This window comes from Athene noctua, chromosome 9 (genome assembly GCF_965140245.1).
Source record: "Athene noctua chromosome 9, bAthNoc1.hap1.1, whole genome shotgun sequence".
NCBI lineage: Eukaryota > Metazoa > Chordata > Aves > Strigiformes > Strigidae > Athene > Athene noctua.
The window spans coordinates 7,435,770-7,441,769 of NC_134045.1; positions in this window are offsets into that span (position 1 = coordinate 7,435,770).

Below are 6,000 nucleotides of genomic sequence, written 5' to 3' on the forward strand. Positions count from 1 at the left end.
TTTAGGGCTGAATACCTTCTAATATTAGCAAAGAATGGATTATAAATTGGAACAACTGTGCTGGCAGACAAGAGACTAAATCCATTAATGGAGCTATCCTATTTACTGCAAAGACAAATGGACTGGCAGTAAATGCTCCCATATTTCAATAAAATGCAGTTCCCCTAATCTTCAGGACTCTCTCAATGTTAAAATATTTTACATCTCAATTTTTAAGGTATACTTTTAAATATTAAGACATTTTGAAAAAGTTACACATGGAACATGCAGTCTTGGGCAAGTACTCAGCAAAAATTTCAAGGGGGTTCTGATCTCATAATTGTGAAACAACGTGGTTTCATGTGTTTTACAAGGAATGCCTATGCTATATAAACTTAAGAATTGGAACTTGTTTAATTGTCTCTATTTCTGCACATTTAAAGGAGTACACAATCTGTCCACTTTATAGGCAAAATGTATTAATTCAGGTCAACATGCATAGTCATATTTGATTTGCATACACTGTGTGGGAATCTATACAGAAAGGTCTTTGGGTTTATGTTTTGGAAAACTTTACTTTTAAAGTCAGCCTAAATTTGGAGCAAATACAACTACAGAATCCTGCAGAAAGTCTGAAAGCTTGGGGAATAAAGGCTATCCTTATCATCTGTTCACCCAACAACTGTTCCCACTACTTTAAATATTATGCTGTTGTAACTTCTCTAAATAAAGAGGGGAGGAACTCTTTTATAAAAGATACAAACTTGTATCATAGAGACGTTTCAGGGTAATTCAGTAGTTAGGAGAAAAGTAACAGAAGTGCACTAAAAGCAAAGATGCATCAATGGGGTCAGCACTGATGGGGTTGTACTGTAGCACACTGAATTCAAAGTAGCTCTGCTAAGGAACATCTGGTTGAATTTAAATTGCAAAGTTTGGACCCAGCATGATAATACAAACAAAATGATGACATTGGCTTCAGCCTCTAGTGACTAGCTGCTTGCAAATAGGGTCTCAATGTAACTAGTGCTGAGTATTACCAGAATCTTCTAAGCTTCCATGCTCCTGCTTTTAATCAGAGAAAGAGACAGGTACCAGAAGTGAAGTATATTAAAAAAGGACTGACAATATAGCAAAATCTGTAACAGAAGGGAAGTTTGCTGTTTTGAAGAAAGTCTGAGCAGTTATATTGGAAAGCTGAGAGTTGCATAACATAAAAAAAAAAAAAACCAAAAAAAAAAAAACCCCAACAGGTGTCTTCAAACTGTCTTGTCCAAAAGAAATTTACCTAAATACTGTGAAACTGGGTTACAAACACTCCCACTAAGGACTGCATAATCAGTGCATACCCACATACTAATTTGGCACCTGAAACAAGAAAAAAAATATTTATTCTTAAGAAGCTATTATTTACAGCTAGAAATCCTCCTTGGCTTGTTTTTATATATAATCATTTTTATTAGCCTTCAAAACAGACACAAAGAGCATTATCTTTAAAAATCCCTGCAGCTTTCTAAGTCTTGGTGAAACTATTCAAACTTGCATGTTGTTTTCCAATAAAATGAAGCCAGTGATTCACCCACTCTCAATAATAAATAGCCAGATCCTTATGAAGTTAATTCAACATAGATAAGACAATTTGTATCACCAAAGGGTAGGGTCTCAGAGTTGAATGATTTAATTGTCTAAAAAATTAAGTCAAACCATATCTTTAAAAAAAACCCCAAACAAACTATAAGGGATTATTTTTTCTAAATAAACCCCCCAAAAACTGACTGGAAAAAACATGACGTATCACACATTCCACTTGTAATAGAGAAGATTACAGTAGAAAAAAAAAGTAGAATTAAAATAGAAAGTTTGGGACATTAATAAAAATAATGCTGAAAAACATACTAGAGTCCTTTGAAATTTATCTGAATATTTTGAATTTTTGCTGTTGTTTTTTTGCCCTCCTAGCAAAGTTTTATCAGTAACATTTGAAAACATGTCCATACTTTAGAAGATATCTATTCCCACTTCTGCTTTGCAGCATGGAGAGCACTGAACAAAAAGAGCTTTGTGCAACAAATAGATGTATAAGCAAATAATAAACTTTGATGAGAATGGATGAGGCAGTGAAAAGGAAAAGGTACCTAAAAGGCAACAGAATCAGAAAAGATGGGATGTTAAAGCTTATTTTACAGTATGTTTTTTAAAACCGCAGTATAGAGAAGTCAAGTTTTCCATAAAAGAAGGTCTAGTGTTAAACTTCAGAGTATTTAAATAAGAGTACAGTTGGACAAGACAGAGCCATCCCGGTTTCTGGTCCTTAAAGGGACATTTTCCACTACCTTCTCCTCTTCCTTTTGTCTCTGCTCTTAGCTTACTACATATTTGTACATTTGTGATTATGATAGTAAAATAATAACCACCACAAAAGTATTTTCTGCCAGCTTAGTGAGCAGAATTGCCTCACAGAGGGGATAAAGAAAGTGCCAGAGCCAGTCAAATGCTGAAAGCCAGTGGAGTATGAGGAGACACAGCTAGGAGCAGGGGAAGATAAATTTAGAAGCCTAAATTTAGCCTTTTTTTAATTGCCGAGCATTTTGGTGCTTGTAGTCACCCTCATTTGTAATATTTACTCTGCTTAAAAGTTTGTATGATAGAAGAGGAAGGTAAAAAGAAGGGGCAATGGATCAGCTAATTTGTTTTTGTAAACAAAGTCAATCAGCTTTAACCAAAGAGAGACACTTACACTCCCTTTTTAACTGTTTCTGTTGCTCTCCTGAAAGACTACAGACTACATGGTCAACACTGTGTTGTTTGAGATGATGAAGGTTGAAACTACCAAAAAGAATCTCTGCTTTTAAGTACTTATAAAATTATCATTTGTTGGGACCCTACAAATAATTCCCTTGTACATTTCAAAAGAAGCACGAAACTCGTCCCAAGACTCATTCTGTATGGCAAAATTTCAAAAAGAACATAAACCCTCAAACCCATGGCTGGAAGCAACAAGTCCATGATGGTTAATAGTGTAAGTTCCATGTTGCAATGAGTTCATTGCTGACCTTTAAAGAGCTCAGTACATGCTCATTCTTCTATGAATTCTTGGAGGACTTAGGCAGTAAGGATATGCTTAAACTCACCCTGCACACCATAATGGACTTGGTAGCAAGCACAAAGCTGATGATCAGGTTTCAGATTCACTTAGATTTAACAGCAATTTTTACCTTGGCTGTCATGTTCTAAAACCATTGCATGAATATCCTGTGGATTCTGTTTCCTTTAGTCTGACTCAAGTTCCATTTTTATTTGTATAGGGGTATTTAATCTGTTTATTCTTCAAGTTTTTTGAGTTGACTTGCATTTTATAAGATGCATTTAAGTGGAAATACTAGTCAGACAAAAAAAAAAAGGCAGAAAGGGCAAAACTCACAGATTTGTCAAAACTCAGTTTGACTTTGTTCTCAGCAGCTAAAAGAGATGTAACCTTGATTAAATTGGTATCAGGTAAAATCCTAGTGGAAACAAAGTCCTTTTTTTTTAAGGTTTTCTCTGCTAGTGCTTAGAGAATGCACACTCCTGTATAAACATAACAGTGGCCATTAATGGAGGATCAGGGATGAGGCCTACAGTTTGTAGAGGTAATCTGTAGCAAGAAGAGAAGAAGTAAAGTAAGGAGTCCATTTGGTTTCCATAGTAAAATTGAAGAAGTAATTTATAAAGTTATGAACCTTGCCAAAATGGACAAAAATATTTATTTGGATGATTATTTGGGTTCCGGTCAGTTGCAAACAGTTCAGAAGCATTGTCTAACTTTATGATGACCCTAACTTGCATCTTTCATACCAGCCTCTACGGTATTATTTTTCAGAATTCAAAGGGTGAACTTCTATTTTGAAATTCTCAAATGGGCATTTTTTCGAAGAAATCTTTTTTAAGGTTCTAAAATAAAATATCATCCTCTGTATTTCCAGCATGTGCCTAATAATTTGTTTTCTATGCCTTTTCAGCTCTCACCCATTTCTTGTTCCTAATGCAATTTTATAATTAGCTCCCATTTTACAAGTTCATTTTTTGGAGTAATGAATGTTGTCTCAGGTGGATTCAATTTATGACAGAGCTTAAAAGGTAGTCTAGCAACTATTGACATCAGCTGCATCTTTTACATTCACACTCAATCCTTTTCTTGATTAATGTGCGAGACAACTCTTGCAGGTATCTATCTACCTGAAAGATGCTGTTAGTATTACAGAAAATAGAGCACTATCAATATTTGTTACAATGACTAAACACTATTACCATCTAATAACTGCTTTCTGGTTCATATTATCTTTATAACAGCCATCAATTAGTTTCATATTGTAGAAATTTGAATTATATTCCGGGAATCTATCAGTCTGTATAAGTGGCTTAAAATCAAAGTAATCTATCAGGGCTGTTAAACTCCCAGACAAAGGCAGCCTGGTTTCGTTTGCTGCTTTGCAAAACTGACAGTTGTTTTAAGAGGTAATAGATTTAGTGTTGTTACCTCTACATGTACTTGCACAAGACCTAAACCTGAAAAAAAGCCAAACAAAGAGTTGAAACAAAGATAATTAAAGATCTGAGATGATCAGGCTCCTTCAGATTATGACCTGCAAACGACAGTTTGTTTTGCTATGGTGCTTGTACCTTTGGAAATTAAGTCTAATGTAGTTCTCTCCCATATGTGCACTTAAAAAGCCAACTTCTAACAAAAAATACTTTCTTCATTTATTGTTGTCCAAACACAATGTAAGGAATATCTGGACATACAGAGGAGGGCAGCAGTTGCTTTGCCAATTGTCTGTGACAATAAAGGTAAAAAAACCCCTCCTTGATAAAACAAGGGAACTTTGAAAGAGGAAGTAGTATGGAAATCAGAAATGCAAGCCTCGTGGCAACGGAATGTTATTCCACCATTGGATTTACTCACACATTTATGGCTATTTACAGTGCCTAGTTTGCCTTTCCCTGTTCTTTTACAGCCTTGAAATTTTTATTTGCCCGTAAGGTTTTCAATCCGGGATCCTGTTGAAAAACTCCACCTTTGACGCATCTGTTTGAGACTGTAGATAATAATCATGGACTGGGGGCGGGGGAAGGGATAATTAGATTGTTTTGAGCGAGACAAAGACTACCATGTCTCCTGAGCCTTGTTGTCTTTCCAGGCACTGACCTTCTCTTTGCTTAGCAGGGAACAGCAAAAAGGGCAGTAAAAGAACATTAAGACAGGGCGGTAGCCTGGAGTTCACTGGCTTAGACATGATAAAACTATTAACCTGGTAGAGGAAGGTGAAGAAAGCCCTCCTTGTGCTATCCCAGATAAGTATGCTGAACAGCGAATTGCTTACTATTATTTTCAGACACCGCAGGGCACTTTTAATCACGATTTTGAGAGATCCATTAGATATATTTTATTGAGCCAGATTTTGGGTGTGGCTGGCTCCTCTTGAGGGCAGGAATATGCTAACGGTACTATTTTAAGGGCTCCCTTTTTATTTCCGTATTAACTAAGACTGGACCTTACCATGTAGTAGTCATACCCCAAAATATCACCAGATTTAAGGCCTTCGACCTTCTCAGTCCCCTCATTTTTGAGCAAACTCATGTGTGTGCAGCTTTGTGCCAGGTCACCCCCTGAGGCTTCACAGGAGCTGCGTGTCCCCGAGGCCCTCACGCCCTCGGGCTGAGGGCAGGGCCCACCTCCACCTGCGGCTGGCCGCGGGGCCACGGCTCCTCCACTGAGCCCGGGCGGGAAAAAGGCACCGTTTTCGTACCGTCAGCGCTAAGTCTCTTCTCCATCTTGTGCCTGAAGAAAAGGGGAAGGATGGGTCCCGATCACCCATTCTGCGCGGAGGCGAGAGCCTGCCGCCCTCCCCACCCTCAGGGCGCGGCGGCGCTGAGGTAAACCCTGCGGGCCGGTGGGAGGCCACGCCCTGCAACGTATTCCCGAGGCGGGAGGCTGGACTAGGGGAGGGGGAGGCGGCGGCGGGCCCGGGCCCGGGGCCGGGG